General features: G+C 36.7%; 1 long non-coding RNA gene across 7 annotated transcripts in view; it reads right to left on the bottom strand.

Annotated features, from left to right (window-relative positions):
- LOC143679448 (uncharacterized) overlaps positions 1–20,512 on the bottom strand; it is a 206,903-nt gene that overhangs the window by 125,042 nt on the left and 61,349 nt on the right. Inside the window, exon 3 of one of the 7 annotated variants that reach the window (XR_013173774.1) lies at positions 128–232. The exons of 5 other annotated variants lie outside the window; for them this stretch is intronic. This is a non-coding gene — a long non-coding RNA (uncharacterized LOC143679448). Of the gene's footprint in view, positions 1–127; positions 233–9,598; positions 9,814–20,512 lie in introns of those variants that run through there. One more of the 7 variants, XR_013173776.1, reaches the window with a different exon arrangement.

Genomic DNA, 20,512 nt, shown 5'->3' with positions numbered 1-20,512 from the left:
TATGATTAGACCTCTTTGCCTTGTTTCTGATCTTACAAGAAAACTGTTCCATCCTTCACATTTAAGAGGGTGTTTAACTGTAAGTTTTTGTTTTCTTAATTCTCATTACCCAGGTTAAGGAAGTTACCTCTTAATCTTAATTTGTTGAGGTTTCTTATCATGATCAGAAGGCTTTCATGTCCAAAGGCTTTTCTGAGTCTTTTGAGTAAAAATATCGCTGTTCTTCTTTAGCCTGTTAAAATGGCAAATTACAACGAATGCATTTTACATACTGAATTGACCTTTCACTCTCTAAGTGAATCCTACATATACATCTTGCATTTTCTTTTTTTAATTATTATTTGGGTTGCTTTGCTACTTTTGAAGAATTTTGGTTTGTGGTTTTCTTTTGTTAAAATACATTTATCTATATACCTGGTGTTATCAGAGTAATACTAACCTCATAAAATGAATTAGGAAATGTTTTCTCCTCTACTATTTTTAAAATAGATTTTATAAAATTGACGTAATTTATTTTTTTAATTTTTATTTTTTTATTGTGAAATATAACATATATACAAAAGAGCAATAAATTTCCAAGTATATTTTAACAATTAGTTACAGAAGATATTTTAAAGTTTGGTACGGGTTATGATTCCACAATTTTAGGATTTTACTTTTAGCTGCTCTAGGGTAACGGAAACTAAAAGAAATATCAATATAATGATTCAGCACTCACACTCATTTGTGAAACCCTACCTTCGATGTAAAACTCCACCATCACCTATGATCTTTCTCTTACTCTTTAGGGGTAGTGGGAGTATGCTTATTCTAAATTTTTCCTGTTGGAAGGGGATGTTGATAATATGAGTTAGGGGGATGTAACTACTTGATGTCCTGAAAAGGCTGGCCCCACTGCCTTTCAGGACTTATCTCGTCCAGGAAACCATTTGGAGGTTGTAGGTTTCTGAAAGTTGTTCTAGTGCATGGAACCTTTGTAGAATCTTGTATAATATCCTAGGTATTCTTTAGGATTGACAGGAATGGTTTTATTTGGTGTTCGGAAAATTATGGTGTGCAGCAATGTCTAACAAAGCTCGCATAAGAGTGTCCTCCAGAGTAGCCTCTTGACTCTATTTGAACTCCCTTAGCCACTGGTATCTTATTTGTTACACTTCTTTTCCCCATTTGGTCAGGATAGCATTGTTGACTCCATGGTGCCAGGGCCAGGTTCATCCCTGGGAGTCATCTCCCATGCCACCAGGGAGACTTTCATCCCTGGATGTCATGTCCCATGAAGCCAGGATGGCAGTGGTTTCACTTGCAAAGTTGGGGTTAGAGAGAGAGAGAGAGAGGCTACATCTGATCAGTAACAGAGATTCTCCAGAGGTTAGTCTTAGGCATACCTATAGTTAGACTAAGTGTCTCCACTATGTATATAAGTTTTACAAGAGTAAGCCTCAAGATCGAAGGCCTGGCCTACTGATTTGGGTGTCCCTAATGTCTGACATAGTGTCAGGGGTTTCCCCGGTGGTAAAGTTTAATAGCTCCATATCTTTTCTCCCATCTTTCAAGGCATTTTGCCAATACTTTTTGCTTATCTGCTTAATATACTCTGGGGTATATCTGGGCATTAAACTCTACAGGATTAAAGACTCTTATTCTTATTCTGGGCTCCCTGTGTTTCGATTGTTTAAATGATCCATCCAGACACGTTGAGTTAGATTATATACTACAGAAAATTTACGGTCTAGACAAAATAAATCTTTCTTCCTTTGGTCTCAAGGAGTAGGTAAAGTTCTAAAATACAATGGGTTCCTTACTCCTGTATTTGGAATTACCTTAATCCCAACCTGGCCAGCTTCATTCTTATCTCTAAATACCAGGTTGTACATACGTAAAACATACCCTTCAAATACAGAAATAACAATTACTGCTCCAGACTAAGTGGACTGGTATAGGAGCTTATAAATTAGGTCCCAGTTCTCTTATATTTTCTAAATAAAGTCATATAATATTTGCTTTTTTGTTTATGGCTCATTTTGCCTCACCAAATGTTCCACAGGTTCATTGACATTACTGCATGCCTTAAAACCTCACTCTTTTTGGAGCAGTACAGTGTTGGATCATATGTATACACCAATGTTTGTCAGTCTACTTCCCAGTCAGTACGTCCTTCAACCACTTCCATCTACTGGGATCCATGTATAATGTCCAAAGTCAACAGTCCATCAACACTCTCAATTTTAGATCATTTCATTCTTCCCAAGAGAAAGGTAGTCAATAAACACACTCTCACCAAATAGAAAATCCAAACCTCCCCTTAAATTCTAGTCCCTTCCCCCCATAGTGTACCCATGTTATTACTGTGGTACTATTGATACCTGCTTTCCTGTTAAACATAGCCTATAGCATGCAATAGCATTTCCACCCCTACCCTGAAATGTATACTCTTTGTACAAGTTTTATACCTTTGCAGTAGTTCATGCAAGAACTTATTTATATTTGTAGTGTTAATCAGTGGGACACATGAGTCCATATAACCCCTTTCAATCCTGTTCGCCTTCAGTATGGTAATATTACTTATAGATCCATTAGTGAAATGCCTTCACTTCTATCTATTCCCTTACAATTAAGTTCAACCTCATTAGCTAATTGTTCACCCATCTCAAGCTTCTGTGTATCTTTAGGTCCCATATGTTTTTTATTATGTCTCTGATTTTACAATTACCATGGTCATAAAAGTGGAATCATACAGTATCTATCCTTTTGTGTCTGGTTTATTTCACTCGACACTGTATCCTCAAGGCTCATCCATCTTGTCAGGTTTTTTAGGATGTCATTTCATCTTAGTGCTGCATAATATTCCATAGTATGTATATAGCACATTTTGTTAATCTCTTCATCTATTGAAAGGCATTTGGATTGTTTCCAGCTTTTGGTGATTGTGAATAATGTGAATAACTTCAGTGTGAATAAATTGTGAATAACATCAGTGTGCAAATCTCTGTTTGCATCACTCCTTTCAGCTCTTCTGGGTATATACCTAGAAGTGGTATTTTTGGGTAATAGGGCAACTCGATATTTAGTTTTCTGAGGAGCCACCAGAATGTTTCCAGTAGTGATTGTACCATTATACATTCCCACCAGCAGTGCATACATGTCCCAATTTCTCCATATCCTCTCTAACATTTGTAGTTTCCTGTTTGTTTAATAGCAGTTATTCTTATAGGTGTGAGATAGTCTTGATCTGCATTTCCTTTATAGCCAATGGAAATGAACATCTCTTCATGTGCTTTTTAGCCATCTGTATTTGCTGTTCAGAAAAATGTCTATTCATATCTTTAGCCCACTTTATAATTGAGTTGTTTATTCTTATATTGTTGAGTTGTATGATTTCTTTATGCTTATAGGATATCAAACCTTTATCCAATGTGTGATTTCCAAATGTTTTCTCCCAATGAGTTGGCTGCCTCTTCACCTTTTAGGCAAAATCTTTTGAAGTGTGAAAGCACTTGATTTTGAGGAGTGTTTTTATCAGAAAAGCACATTGAATTTTGTCATATGCTTTTATAGCATCAATACAAATTATCATATGATTTTCCCCTTTTAATTTGTCAATGTGCTGTATTACATTACTGATTTTCTTGTGTTGAACCAACCTTGCATTCCTAGTATAAACCTCACTTGGTCATGGTGTATAATTTTTTAATTGCTATTGGGTTCTATTTGCTAATATTTTGTTGAGAATTTTTGCATCTATGTTCATTAGGGAGATTGGTCTGTAGTTTTCCTTTCTTGTAGCATCTTTACCTGGTTTTGGTATTAAAGTGATATTAGATTAAACACATAAAGTGTTCCTTTTCCCTCAAGTTTTTGGAAATGTTTGAGCAGAATTGGTGTTAGTTCTTTTTGTAAGGTTTGATAAAATTCCCCTGTGAAGCCATCTGACCCTGGGCTTTCTTTGTAGAAAGATTTTTGATGACTAATTAAATTTCTTTACTTGTGATTGGTTTCCTGAGATTTTCTGTTTCTTCCCGAGTCATTGTAGCTTGTTTGTGTCTTTCCAGAAATGTATCTATTTCACCTTAGTTGTCTAGTTTTTTGTTGTATAGTTGTTCATAGTATCCTCTTCTAATTCTTTTTTATTTCTTCAGGGTCTGTGGTAATGACCCCACTTTTATTTCTGATTTTGTTTATTTGCATTCTCTCTCTCTTTTTCTTTGTCAGCCTTGCAAATGGCCCATCGATTATATTGATTTTCTCAAAGAACCAACTTTTTTGGTATTACTGATTATTTCTATTGTTCTTTTGTTCTCCCATTCATTTAACTCTGCTTTAATCTTTTTATTTCTCTTCTTCTATTTGCTTTGGGGTTTCTTTGCTGTTCTTTTTTCTAGTTCTTCCAGGTGAGCAGTTAAGGCTTTGATTTTTTATCTTTTATCTTTCTTAATATGGTCATTTAGGGCAATAAATTTCCCTCTCAGCATAGCCTTTGTTGCATTCCATAAGTTCTGATATATTGTATTCACATTTTCATTTGTCTCCAGATAGCTACTGATTTCTCTAGCAATTTCTTTTTTGATCCACTCATTGTTTAAGAATGTATTATTTAATCTCCATATGTTTGTGAAAGTTATTGTTCTTTGGTTTTTGATTCCCAACTTCATCCCACTGTGATCAGAGAAAGAACTTCGAAGAATTTCAGTGTTTTAAAATGCATAAAGACCTGTTTTGTCCCCTAGCATATGATCTATCCTGGAGAATATTCCAGGAGTACTAGAGAAAAATCTGTATCCTAGTATTTTGGGGTGCAATGTCCTATATATGTCTGTTAGTCTAATTCATTTATCAAATTGTTTAAGTTTTCTATTTCCTTGTTGGTCTTCTATCTGGTTATTCTATGTATCTATAGAACAGAGTGGTGTACTGAAGTCTCCTACTATTATTATTAAAATATCTATTGCTCCCTTCAGTTTGGCCAATGTCTGTTTAATGTACTTTATTGCTCCTTGATTGGCAGCATAGACATTTATGATTGTTATTTCTTCCTGGTTAATTGTCCCTTTTACTAATATATAGAGTCCTTCTTTATCTCTTATAATGTCTTTACATTTAAAGTGTATTTTGTCTTATATTAGTCTAGCTATTCCCACTTTCTTTTGGTTACAGTTTGCATGAAATATCTTTTTCAATCCTTTCACTTTCAATTTATTTGTATCCTTACATCTAAGATGAATCTCTTGTAAGATGATCTAGCATGTAGCTGGATTATATTTCTTACTACATTCTTCCAATCTGTATCTTTTAATTGGTAAGTTTAGTCTTTTAACATTCAAAGTTATTACTTAAAGGCATTTCTTGAATCCACCATCTTATCCTGTGGATTTTATTTATCAGTCTCTCTCTTTTTATCCTCTAAGTTCCCTTATTGGTACTCTTCAATTCCATGCCCTCCTCCAGACCTCCCTCTCCTGTTTTTTTTTTTTTTTTTTTTTTTCAGCCAGGAGAATTCCCTCTAGTATTTTTTGTAGACCCAGTCTCTTTTTGACCTACTCTCTTAGCCTTTATTTGTCTATGAAAATTTTAATCTCTCCCTCCATTTTGAAGGACAATTTGGTTGGGTACAGAATTCTTGGCTGGAAGTCTTTTTATTTGGGGATCTTAAATATTTCATACCACTGCCTTCTCACCTCCATAATGGCAGTTCAGTAGTCCAAACTCAGTCTTATGTGGTATTCATTGTATGTAAGTAGTTTTTTCTTCTCTTGCCACTTTCAAGACTTTCTGCTTCTCTTCAACATTTGAAGACAAATTAGCATGTGTCTTGGGGAAGGCATATTTGTATTCATTCTAATTGGAGTTAATTGGGCTTGATTCACATATTTATGTATTTTATAAAGGTTGGGAAGTTTTCCCCTATTATATCCTCCACTAATCTTCCTAGCCCTTTACTCTTCTCTTCTCTTTCTGGGAAAGTGATGATTCTTATATTTTGTACTTTGTTTTGTTCATAATTTCCTGAGACCCAATTCAAATTTTTCCACCATTTCGTCATTTGCTCTCTTGCATGTTCAAAAGTTCACTTATTCTTTCTTCTCCCTCTTCAAATCTACTGTTATGTGTCTCTAGTATGTTTTTTATTTGGTCTACAGCATCTTTACTCTCTGTGATAGCTGCTATTTTTATATTTATTCTTTCAAATTCCTCTTTATGCTCTTCCAGTGACTTCTTGATCTCTTTTATGTCATTAGCCACCTTAGCGATGCTATTTAGTCGAGTTATATGAACATCTTTGATTGCTTGTTCCAAAATCTGTGTCTCTTGGTCATTAGTCTGGGCTGTATCTGCATCTTCATATGGTTAGTGTTCTTCTTTGCTGTTGTGGCATGTAAGTATCTTGATATGGTTACTTTGGAAGTTGATTTCCTTCAGTAGACTAAAGCTTTGTATTTGTGGGATGGTTGTGGAGCAGGATGCAGGGTGTGGGGAAGGGCACAACAGTGTGGTGATGGGTTGTGTTGTGGGTATATGCACGAGTTTGGGATGCTACCCCGGTGCCTATGAGTGTGAGCTATGGATCACGTGATTGTGGCAGTGTGGTGTGGGGGTCATGTGGGCGAGGTGCTCAGTCAGGCCATGTAGTGCAGGAGCAGGGTAAGATGTGGGGGACACAGAGGTAGGGTGTGGTGAGAGGTATATGGGGGTCTGAGCACATGTGCTGGGGTTGGTACATGGGTAGGATGTGGGTCGTGGGAGCATGTGGGTCGTGGAAGTCAGGATCTGAGGTACAGGGCACAGAAGTTGGAGCACAGGCAGGACAGGGTATGGGTGTGTTTCACTGAGAGAGGGGTCCAGGGGAGCTAGGATGCAAATGTGTGAGTGTGTAGTGGCAGGGCTCAGGTCATGGAAGTTGCAGGATGTGTGTCAGGGCTGGGTGATGACAGGTGGGTGGAACCTGGCACAGGTACGCAGGTGCTGGTGGGGGTAGCTTTGCTCACTTCTGCAGCACAGAAGATATGTGGCACAGTTTTGCACAAGAGCACCTGCCAGTGGTGGGAAAAGGGCACTTGTGTCATAGGGTGGGGCAAGGGTGTGCGTGGGTGCAGGGAGGGGTTGGTGGGGTGCAGGGGTCAAGAGGTCACTGCATGGATACATGGGTAGCCTGTGGTGGGGATATGGCTATGCCAATGTGTGTCTTGGGGGCAAGGCCCTGGTGTGTGCTGGTCTGGAGGTCAGGGCCCTGGTGTACATGTGCTCAGAGCTCAGTGGCAGCTGGGAGGAATTGTACCTGTGTGGGCTGGGGGGAGGTGTAGCCCAGATAAGCAGGTGAGCACTTTCCCAGAGCTGAGGGGACATGATGTGAGTGTGTATGTGCATGTGCATGCATTTGGAGGGTGAATACTGATGTGTGTCTATGCAGAGTACAGGGGGGGCGGGTGGAGTTGAGTGACTGTATGGGCTGGGTGTGGATATGGCCTGGGTTAGAAGGTGAACTCTTGAAGGTTGGATGTGCAGGTGACTGCCTGCAATAAGTCAAGGAGGGGAAGGTAAGGGTTTAGGGGCTGGACAGGGAAGAGTCTCTTGGTATGGGCAAGGTGATACTGTGAGCTTGTGCAGTAAAGATGTGTCAGACTGGGACAGGCTTGTGTGTATGCATGGGGTGGGGGTGGGGGGCAGGGATGCGATGGGAAGGGGGGTCAGAGTGGGAGCACTGTCAGGGCTGGGTGACAGGTTCAGGTGCATGGGGTGTGGGGGGAATCGCGGGTCATGGGGCGGGGTGGTGCATGTGAGGTAGTGCTTTCAAGTAATGCAACTTTGTTTGCTTCCTTGTCCCCGTCTCCCTGTCCAGGCAGTCCTGAGGGCTCTGGGCTTCCATTTGAAAAGGGGCTCATTAGGCTGTTTGCACTAGCTGGAAAGTCTCCAGTTCTCTGTGTCTCAATTTTTCTGCTTTTTCAATCAGTGCCTCCCTAAGTGGTGTAGAAGACTCTCCCAGGTCACTTACATGCTGGAGTCACTCTCCTGGTGGTTTTTCTATCACTTCTCTAGCTGTTCCTTGGAACAGGGGTAAATTCGACCTATCCTATTCCTCCATCTTCCCAGAACTCCCCACAGTCAAAACTGGCATTATTTCTTTTTATGTAATACTTCTGTGCATAAAATTTTCTTCCTTGGAAGATTTTAACTAAGAATTCAATAATAGATGTTGAGTTTTCAGGTTATTTATTTATTCCTGAGTGAGTTTTATTAGTTTGTAGCTTTAAGGGATTTGCTGTATTTCATCTATGTAGTCAAATAAATGGTCATGCAGTTTCCCATAATTTTTACTTATCTTTTTAATGTCCGTATGGTTTTCAGGATATACCCTCTTTAATTCCTGATTTGGGTAGTTTGTTGTGTGTGTATATGTGTGTGTGTGTGTGTGGTCAGTTTGCTAGAATTTTTATTACTTTTTTTTTGAAGAACCAAGATTTATTTCACTGCTTTTACCTTGTTCTGTTTCCAATTTAATAATTTCTAATCTCATTTTTGTTATTTCCTTTATTCTGCTTGCATTAGGCTTAATGTCCTTTTTTCTCTATTTTCCTAAGGTGTAACCTTAGATTATTATTTTGAGACCTATTTCATTTATGTAGTCAAATATATGATCATGCAATTTCCCGTAGATTTTACTTATCTTTTAATGTCTATATGGTATATAGGGATATACTCTCTTTAATTCCTGAAACAGAAATTAATGGTTTGACATTGCATTTCTGCTCACAGTATATCCTGACTTTGCCAGGAGAGCTTGTAGTATCAATACTATTATTATCAATAAGAACAGAATCTTCCAGCCTCACCGGTTATAAATTCTAAGCCCCACAGAAAGAAGGAAATTATTCTTTTTTCCATATACTTCCAAATTCATCATTTATTTGGGTAAAATAAAGTGAGAATATTGATTTAATCATGTGAAAATCAGTAATAATGATACATGAATAATTTCAAATATTTGGAAATTAAATAATATATTTCTAAATAAATCTTGGGTCCAAGAGAAAGACTCAGGGGGAAATGAGAAAATATTTTAACTGAATAAAAATGAAATTTCAACATATTAAAAATTTTGGAATGCAGCTAAGTTCAGAGTTTAAAAAGAGATTTGTAGCATTAAATGCTTATATTAAAAAATAAGAATGGGTCTCTCCTCTCCTCTCCCCTTCCTTCCCCTCTCCTCCCCTCCCCTCTCCTCTCTCTCTCTTTTCACCAGAACACATACATGCACAGACACACACACATGTAAACACGGTGACTTGCAGTACAGTAAGACTACTATATCAACTTGACTGGATGTGAAGGAGCTGTTCAATCTCCTGGTACCAATAACAGAAAACAAAATATCCCAAAAGACTCCTTGAAAAAATAATACTGCACATACACATTTGGACACAAACACACTTTTCAAAAACAGTTCATCATTTGATCCCAACTGACAAGGTTAAAATATAGATGGCAAGTTCCTTTGGTTTCAACTAATATGTTTATTCTTTCATGGACAATTGTTTATTCAATTTTTCATATACTGAGGTGTTTTCATTTCCTATGCTGCTCAAAGTAATAGTACAAGACAGGCTGGCATAAATAATGGGAATTTATTCACTCACAGTTCAGGCCAGGAAAATGTACACATCAAGGCATTATAGAAGCAATGATTCCTTCCCAAAGACCAGGTGCTGGTGATCCTTCACTCCTCTGCCACAGGGTGATCATGTGGCAGCGTCTGCTGGTCTCTCCCTTCTCTGGGTTTCCTTCCTTTCAGTTTCTTGCTCCCCTGGCTTTCTCCCTCTCTGTCTGAATTGAATTTTCATATAAAGGACTCTAGTTAGAGGATTAAGATCCTTCAGATCGAGGTGATCACACCTTAACTGAAGCAGCCTCATAAAATGTCCTACTTACAAGGGGTTTAAGTAGGAATGCAACTAAGCTCAGGGCTTAAAAACAGATTTATAGTGTCATATGCTTATATTAAAAAAATAAGAATGGGTCTTTCTTCTCTTCTCTCTTCTCTTTCTCTGTCACTCTCTCTTTTCTCCAGCACACATGCACACACACACACACACACACACACACACACACACACACACACCTATAAACATGTTAACCTGCAGTACAGTAAAACTACTACATAAACGTGACTGGATACAATCCAGTCGCAGGAGTTGATTAGAAATAAGAACATGTTTGTCTAGGGTATGTACAGCTTCAAACCACTGCACGCAGGTGCTGAAAACAAGTCGTCAGACAATACACTAAAGGACCCTCCTTTTTCAGTCGTACATTCTGTGGGACTTGGCAAATTAATAAACAGCAAATATATAAATGCTTCAAATAATTCTGGATAACTGTAAGTGCTTTCAGTAGTATAAAACTGGATGATGTGGTAGAGTTACATTGAGGGGCTTGCAGGATTACTTTGTTTTGGGGAGTCATGGAAGATTTTAATAAGAAATTGACATGTGAGTTGAGATTTGACTTAAAAGGACATAGTCATGGGATCATCTAAGAAAAAAGTGTCCTATGCACAAAAACAACTAGTGGGAATAAAGAAATGCAAACATGAAATTGATGTGACTTGAGAACTGCCCCCAAATAGGACCACCTGCAGTTAATTCTGTGTGAAACATAAAAAAAAAAGGATAATAGGCAAGTTGAAGGTGGTTGGCAGGCCCAGGGACAGTAGGGACTTCTTGGTAAAGGAGGGAAGTGAGGTTTATGGTCAGTGATTCAGAATAAAATAGCAGAATGAAGAACAAAGCCATTTTTTTTCTTTCTGTAGTGTTCAAAAAAATGTTTCTGTAACTAAACCGTAAGGAAAAAACAAGTCATGATCCTCTTTGAGTCAAGAGATCTGATTTTCTTCTTCAGCCACTCTAAGTCAATATCTGCCTTGATTTTTAGGAAACATTGCAGCCCTGTAAATAACAGTGTCTAAATATTGACTAAATTTTGACTAAATATTGGCTAAATAAACATACTATGATGTAATGTCATGTTAACTAGGATCCTAAAACTTTTCTAATTTTGATTTATCAAAAATAGTCACTTGGTGACATAGGCTTTAAATAGATGTAATTATGTGTAGGAAGTAATGAATTTTATTATAATTATACATATATAAATATATGTATATATATATATATAATATCTACTTTGGATAAGTATCATTTCCAAAGATTCTCATTTGTCCTTTCTGACAGAGAACTCAATAAATTCTGCCTGATAACACCTGTGATGCACAATTTAAAATCAAGTGACTGCATTCTTTATGGTTCGTGAGAACCATTCTGTATGGTCAATTAGTGTATATCAATAATTTCTGCATGTTCTAGAAAAGATTTATATGAAATGTATGAATTATAACCTAATTAGCCATCAAAGGAAAGACATGATGACACTGTAAGGTGGATGTGAGCCATAACAAATTTGATAAGATTTCACACACCATTAAACAGTCCAGCAGTTGTGTTAGGAGGAAGAATTCTGTGCTTTTTTATTTTGCTTTCTCATCACTTGTGCCAATTATTTCTCACCATAAATGAGGTCTATAAATGCCATTGGAAATACCAGTTTCCTGTTTTATATTCAATAATATAACAAAATTATAATAAAAAGAGATAGTTCATTAAAATGAACTAACCATTTCTAACATAAAATGTATTATATTTATTTCATAGCACCATCTAGTGAAATTTGAGGGTATTGTGTTACATACTAATGATGCAGAGCAATTTTTCAGTTAAGGATGATTAATTCTTATGCATTAAAAATTATACACTTAAGTTTTTCCTGGAAATATTCCCAAGAAATAAAATATAATACATAGGTATATATGTAGATACTTCATTTGCAAAATGTATTCTTAGTTTGTATTAAAATGTTTTTTCAATAAGCAAAATTTTCTCTTTATGCAGTCATATATATACACACAAGCAAGGAACTTTAACTTAAACATGATATTTTTGTTTTCTATTAGGAAAATATAAAATAAATCAAACACACCTTATGAAAGAAAAGTGATATACACAGTATGTGTGTTCCCTTAAACTATTCACAACTTAGGGAGAACATAGTGATCAGAACATCTCCAAATGTAAGTTCAAAGGTTATTCCATTCAAATAATGTGTCCAATCAGTTTTTATATTGAAATTTGGCAGCATTTGTATAAAATAGGGTCTGGTGGTTCATGTAAGTTGTCATAATAAATCTAATGGTTTAGTTCTCAAAATATAGCCTCCCTTGTCATTGTAAAATACTGAATATTGAAATATGAGATATTAAAATATTATCTGTGTGAATGTTACGCTCCTTGCCCTGTATTGATTACCTGCCATGATAATATATAGTTCACATATGCAGAGCTTATATTCCAAGTAAAACACATACTTTTTACAACTGTTAATTAGAACAGCATTAATGATAGAAATTTATCGCTCTGTGGGAATGGACTGGTTTTTTGGAAAGAAGAAAATAAGGTTTAAAAACCACTTCTGGCAATAGAAGATGTATAGCTAATGGATAAGTTATTTTTAAAAGAAGAATAATAAGTTGTTATAAAATAAAATGTGGCTGTCTTTTGTAATTCATAAATAGGTTCTAAAAGCAATTATAAAAGTTCAAATACACCTTTGTAACAAATTCAATTAAATCAGTTTTGTTATTTATTAAACATTAACAAAATATTTATTAAATAACATTAAAATAAGTTTAACTAAAAACACAATTCAATTAATGAATAAAATGGGTAGTACAGCAGTAATGAGACTATGTGGCAGATCTCCAACTAGAGAAAGCATAATTGACCAGCAGCCCTAGCTGATATACTCAGAAATGTATTCCATGTTTGTTTCAAAGCCATGCTTTCCGCATACTCCTTTCTACCTGTAACTGAGTGTAATATGGATATAAAGCCAAGCCCTTTCATGGGAGAGTACTTTTCTTATGCCATTTTTTATTCAAGAACTCCCCATCACCTTGATGAACTTTATTAGATTGACTGCTGTCCATAAAACTTCCACCAAACTTGCTTACCTACTTCTTTCACTGGCATGAGACTTACAGACATTTCCCCTTATAAAATCCTTGCACATTTAATTCCATTAAATCTAACTTTAACATCTGCCTCTTGGAGGATCCAGAGTGGGCTTCTGGAAGGGCTAGAAGCTTTTCTTCAGAATGATAAACATTTATTTCAGATATTGGTTTGCCACTGCTGCACACAGAGTTTCAGCCACTGTTGGGATTACCGCATGGTGGTGCACAGTCTTCACATTTGAAACAGCAAAGCATCAGAGTGGGGACACAGCAAGGGTCCTGTTTAATTTCAGCTTCTATCTTCCAACAAGGCACTCTAGAGGTAACTGATACTAAGTAGTATGAAGAGAAGTGGCTGTTCTCATGCAGTCGGGCAAGGAAAAATATGTGGAACCCAGGCGATCCACTTGGGTATCTCCAGGCCCCTTAGTGTACCCTTGCCACATTGTAAAAGTGAATGAACACGTGCAGCAACCCTGGACTGAGAAGGGTGTGAGTGTCAAGGGATCAGACCCTTCTAAGAATGAAAAGCTTTGTAGCTTCCAGATTAAGTCCATTAATGGGGGATGTTGTACATTGTAGCAACCTCTGACTTGTGAGATTCCCCTTTGAGAAAAAGGCCCCAAAGTACCATGGGAGAGCTGCTCCCTGAACCCGTGTGCAGAAGTAGATCTGTGCCGCACAAGTTCTGGACTCTGATGGTCACGAGGATGGCAGCATAGTTGACCACAGAACCCAGCTGCTTTTCACCCACTGTGTCAAGCCAGTGACTGAGAACAGAAAGGCTACAAGGGCTGATCTCCTCTTGAAAGACACAGGACCACTCTGGCAGCCAAATTTGGCTGAACTTTTCTTAGACTATGAGACTGTTGAGAACTCTTTCAGCCACATTCTCCCCTGCTGTCCTTCAGACTTGTGTGGCAGTGTGATGGATCTGCCAGCCTTACCAGCTTTGTGCCCATTTCTTCTCACAGGACCTCTTAGGCCTTTACTCTAATAAAATCCTTAAATGGCTAATCATGACTTGTTCTCTGCTTCCCACAGGACTAAAGAGGCTGTGTCAGTTTAAAACGATCATTTGCCCCAGAAAAGCCATGTTTTAATCCTGACCCAATCTTGTGGTGCCAGACCAATTGTTTAGGGTGTGAAACTTTGATTAGATTGTTTCCATGGAGATATGACACAACTGAATTGTGGGTGTGGCCTTTTGATTAGCTAGAGATGTGTCTCCAGTCATTCTAGGTGGGTCTTGAGCAATTTACTAGCATCCTTTAAAGGGGGAACATTTTGGAGAAATCTCAGATTCAGGTCCTTGGAGGACAGAGCTGATGGAGCCAACACAATACCAGATTTTGGAAATGCAAAGCTCAACAGATGTGGCCGTGTGACTTCCCATGAGATGCTAAGCAATCCAAAACCTGAAGAGACCCAAGGGAAGCCAAGAGATGAAACTGAGCTCTGAAGAAGCCAAGTGAGGAACCCTAACAGGCAACAGAGGCTGAAAGCAATGGTGCCCAGGAGCAAGGGAATAGCAGATGCCAACCCTATGCCTTCCCAGATGACAGAGGTGTTCCAGACAGCATCAGTTTTTCTTGAGTGCAGGTATCTTTCTCTGGATGCTGTAGTTTGGACATTTTTATGGCCTTATAATTGTAAACTTTTAACTTAATATAAATTCACTTTTTAAAAGCCATTCCATTTCTGGTATATTGCGTTCTGGCGGCATTAACAAACTAATACACAAGCAATACAAAAAGATAGAGATCCTGCTTTTGTTTAATTCAAATTGTATTAAATGTGATTTTTAAACTGTAAAAAAAAGTTTGATATGTATTAGATTGTAAATATTTTATGCAGAATTCATTAAAATTTGTATGCATTTTTATATTTACAGCAATAAATTTCATAAATATAACTAATAATATTATTTACCCTGAAATTAAAATAGTGTCAAGGGATTGTATTTGATGTGTAGATTTGCCAATATTAATATATGAGGTTGGATATCACCTCAAACACAAACATATTCCATTGCTGGCTATATGCACTGAACCTATAACTGTCACAAAGACTCATTTTCCCCAGCTCCAAATGGCTCAGAAAGCTTGGATATGCACCCTATAAGGAATAATTAAATAGAGGTAGGTTTGATTGCATTTGCTGATCCACACAGCTAACAGCTCATTAGGAAAAATACCTTTTATTTTATATTTAAAATTATTTCTGCCAAACTAAAATATTTCATCCCATAAGGCAGAGCACAGAAGAAGATGGACATTTTTGTAACATTTTAAATTGTATAATATAGCACAAATACAAAGCAAAGAAATAAAAAAGCAATAGTTTTCAAAGCGCTCTTCAACAAGTAGTTACAGGAGAGATCCCAGAGTTTGTCATGGGCTACCATACCATCCTCTCAGATTTTTCCTTCTAGCTACTCCAGAATGTAGGAGGCTAGAAGGCATAAATATTTTTGTATCATCACAACCAACTTTTTTTCCTTCTTTTTTTGAGAAAAATAACATATACGCAAAAAAAAAAAAGCATAAATTTCAAAGCACAGCCCCACAATTAGTTGTAGAAGATATTTCAAAGTTTGACATGGGTTACAATTCCACAACTTCAGGTTTTTACTTCTAGCTGCTCTAAGATACTAGAGCCTAAAAGTGATATAAATTTAATGATTCAGCATTCATATTCATATGGTAAATTCTATCTTCTGTATAATGCTGCAATCACCTTTGCTCTTTCTATCCTTCTCTTCAGTGGTGTTTGGACTATGGCCCTTCTATATTTTTCATGTTGGAAGGGCCTGTCAATAATATGCAGTAGGAAAATGGAAATATCTGATGTTCTGGAGAGGCTGAGCACGCTAAGTTTCAGGACTTATCTGGTCCAGGGACCCATCTGGAGGTTGCAGGTTTCTGGAAAGTTACTCTAGTGTATAAAACCTTTGTAGCATCTTAAATATTGTCCTAGGTGTTCTTTAGGATTGGCTGAAATGGTCCTGGTTGGGATTTGGCAGGTTATAACAGGTAGCAAGGTCTAACTGAAGTTTGCATAAGAGCAACCTCCAGAGTAGTCTCTCAAGTCTATTAGAACTCTCTCTGCCACTGATATTTTATTAGTTACACTTCTCTTCTCTTATTAGTTGGTCAGGATAGAATTGTTGGTCCCACAGTGCCAAGGCCAGACTCATCCCTGGGAATCATCTCCCATACTGCCAGGGAGACTTTCATCTCTGAATGTCATGTCCCATGTAGGGGGAAGGGCAATAATGTCACTTGCAGAGTTGAGCTTAGAGTGAGGCTACATCTGAGCAACAAAACAGGTTCTCCAGTAGTAAATCTTAGGCATACCTATATGCAGGCTAAGCTTATCCACTACCTACATAAGCTTCACAAGAGTAAACCTCAAGATCAAGGGCATGGTCTATTGATTTGGGTGTCCCTAAAGTTTGACACAGTATCAGGGGATTCCCTGACACTGACGTTTAATAGTTCCATATTTTTTTCCCTCTATCCCTTGAGGGATTTTGCTAATACTTTTTGATTATCTGCTTAATATACTCTGGGATATATCCAGGCATTACTTTAAGCTATACAGGATTAAAGGCCCTCATTCTTATTCTGGGTTCCCTGTGTTTCAATTGTTCTATGAGCTATAAAGACAGGTTGAATTAGATAATGTGCTACAGAAAATTTCAGTTCCAAACCAAATAAACCTATCTTCCCTTGGTTTCAAAGAGTATGTGCATTTCTAAAATACAATGTCTTCCATATCCCTGTGTTCTAAATTACTTTAACCCCAACCTGATTGGCTTCACTCTTATCTCAAAATATCAAGTTATATATATATTACAGCCTTTTGAAATCCAGAAATAATAATTACCAACACAGACTAAATCTGTCTGCTATAAAAGCTTACAATCTAGGCCCCTATTTTCTTACAAGCATTTTCTAATGGACCCATACCGTAATTGTTCTTTTGTTTCTGGCTTATTTTGCCTCTCTAAGTGTCCCACACATTCAATCACATCATTACATGCCTCACAACTTAATTTCTTTTTGTAGCAGCATAACATTCATTCATAAGTATACACCATTGTTCACCAATCTACTTTTCAAGGAAGATGGACTTTACTTATTTATTTATTTATTTATTTAGCATGGGAAGGTACTGAGTATCCAACCCAGGTATCTGGCATGGTAGGCAAGAATTCTGCCACTGAGCCAACATTGCCCAACCAAAAGAAATGTAGAGCTGTGCTATTTTTTTGTTTGTTTGTTTTTGTTTTTGCATGAGCAGGTCTTCAGTATGGCAGATGAGAATTCTGCTACTGAGCCACCTTCACACCACCCTAGACATTTCTGTTAAAGGATCAACTGAGTAGGAAAAAGGAATACTGGTTTTCCAGATCTCAGTTCAAAGAAGCATAGAAAGAAGCCCAAAGCAAATTTTAATTAGAAGACTGCTCAGAAAGGGCCCTTAGTCACAGAAATGAATCCAAATATATCTGATTAGACTTGTAAATAAAGGTACATTGTATTCTGGATGTTGAGTTTAAAATATTATCTCGACAGAGTTCTTAAATATAAATTGCCCTCAATTATTTATTAAATATTTATGTGGAAGGGATTGCCCATTTCATATGAATGCTAAACTTAGTGAAGCTATGCAACAATTACTTCTATGGTAGAAAATACAACTTGTTCTTGCGGTTTTCTCCTCGGTTTCATTAATTCTGATGTATAGTTTAAGCATACATATATAAGTCAAGTTCTTATTTATTGCTCTTAGGGAAACCTAAAACCATTTTGAATTAAAATTTGGATAGTCTGAACCGTTTAGGGGTCACCATGGACTGGAAGACCTTCCTGGAGTCTGGATGCAATTGAGCCTGATTGCGTGAAGTGGGGTACAGTTACTCCCACAGTGGAAGGAAGGCTGTTGGTGATAGGCCGTGGAAGTGAGAGAAGGGCAGTATGGATGCTTCTTCTAAGTTTTATTAAACATTACAGCTTTATAATGACTGTAGTTTAGAGACTTAAATGAGCATTCTCTGCTTCTATTTGCAATAGTTAGAACCATAAAAGTTATTGGTACAACAAAGTCACGTACCAATAGTTAACAGCAAGAGAATGACTTAAATGACAAATAACTTTCAGGAAGTATATATATGCTATAGGGAGGCATTTGTTGGTACTCCCAGAGCATATTCCAACCAGCGGTGTTGGGAGTTACACTCCTATTGGGAGAATGAAACATCTCTCTGAACTGAGAACTGATTATGGAGAAAAATGTATGCCTAGATGGGACTCAAGTCACAAGATGTTATATGGAGTCTTTCTCATTAGGCTTGTATCAAAATAGCTAATTGTATGTTTAGCAAGCTGTGGAAGAGATACAAAGAAAATATTTGACAAACGGCACTTCATAAGTCCAGTTACAGTCAAGATAAATTATGACTCTGATATGCAGGGCTTGCCAGTTCATCCTAGGGAGGGCATCAAGAACCACCCATCAAAATCTATTAATATTTACAGTAATCTAGACCTTTGGTGATTAAGAGTGTATATTTTGGGTGGGCCACGGTAGCTCAGCAGGTAAGAATGCTTGCCTGCCAAGCCCGAGGACCCGGGTTCGATTCCCAGTGCCTGCCCACGTAAAAAAAAAAGAAGAGTGTGCATTTTGTTCTAGCTCCTGGGTGAGCTAAGGAAGGAGAAAATGAAGTGCTTCCAATGCTGAATTATCCCTTCAACAACTCTCAATAAATTTAAGAGGACATAAATAATAAAAAGTATGCTCTCCAGTCAAAATGAAAGAACGTTAGTAATCAGTAACAGAGAAAATTTGAAAAAGTATCAAATGTATTGAAATTAAATAACACTCTTAATTAACCACTGTATCAAAGAAGAAATCAAAAGAGAAATAAGAAATTTGTTATGAAGACTCACAAAACAAAGTTTATAGGATTCAGCTAAAATAATGCTGAAAGGGAAATTTATAGCTCTAAAAATGTATATAGGAAAAAGAAAGATCTTAAATTAATAACGTACACTTATACCTTAACACTCTGGAAGAATAATAAAAAGCTCAACCTAAACCAAGGTGAATGAGGGAATACTAAAGACTGTAATGGAAATTAATTACACAGAGGAAAGAAAAACAATAGAGAAAATCAAGGAATGCAAAAGCTGGTTCTTCGAGAACATCAACAAAAGTGACAAACCCTTTGACCAAGAAAAATGAGAGAGAGGAAACAAAATTACAAGGATCAGAACTGAAAAATGGACATTACTACTCATCTTACAAAAACAAAAAAGGATTAGAAAGGAATACTATGAACAATTGTACACCATCAAATTACATAACTTAGAGAAAAATGTATAAAATTCTTAGAAAGACACATTATCATAACTACATTAAGAGAAAGTAGACATTTAAATAGACCTATAGCAAAGAAAGAGATTGAATCAGGAATCAAATATCAAACCACAAAGAAAAGTGCAGACCCAGATGGCATCACCACTAAGTTCTATGGAACATTTAAAGAATTCATACCAATTTTTAATAAAATCTTCCAAAAGAAAAAAAAAGCTCCATTTTGTGAGGCCAATATTACTCTGATTTCAAAACCAGACAAATATAACAAGAAAAGAACGCTAATAAGAATGGACAAAGAGCGGGCCACAGTGGCTCAGCAGGCAGAGTTCTCGCCTGCCATGCTGGAGACCCAAGTTTGATTCCCAGTGCCTGCTCATGCAAAAAAAAAATATATATATACATATATATATATTTTTTTATATATAATATATATATATATATATATATATATATATATATATATATATATATATATATAGGACAGAGAAGTCCTCAAATAAACATGAGCAAACTAAATACAGTAATATATAAAAAGAATTATATAACATGAGCAAGATTTATCCAGTAATGCATGTTGGTTTAATATCTGAAAATGAATTAATGTAATGCATCACATAAACTAAATACAAAAACGAAAATCATATGATCAGCTCAATAAATGTTGAAAAACAGTGACAAAATCCAACACTCTTTCATGATACAAAGGGTAAAAAAATCTGTGAATAGAAGGGAGCTTTCTCATTCAGATAAAGGTCATCTATGAAAAACCCACAGCTAACATCATACTTAATGGTGAAAGACTGGGTGATCTCCCTCCAAAATCAAGAACAAGACAAATATATCTACCCCGTCACTCCTATTCAACATTTTACTGGAGGTTCTAGCCAGGGTAATTAGAAAAAAAAAAACAAAAAAAAAAAACAACTTACAGATTGGAAAGGAAGAAGTTAAAACTATCTCTATTTATAGCTGACGTGATGCTGTATACAGAAAACCCTCTGCAATACACTATAAAGCTATTGGAAGTAATACATAAGTTCAGAAAGTTTACAGGATATAAAATCAATATGC

Source organism: Tamandua tetradactyla, chromosome 4, assembly GCF_023851605.1.
Source record: "Tamandua tetradactyla isolate mTamTet1 chromosome 4, mTamTet1.pri, whole genome shotgun sequence".
NCBI lineage: Eukaryota > Metazoa > Chordata > Mammalia > Pilosa > Myrmecophagidae > Tamandua > Tamandua tetradactyla.
This window is presented reverse-complemented; position numbering and strand designations above follow the sequence as displayed.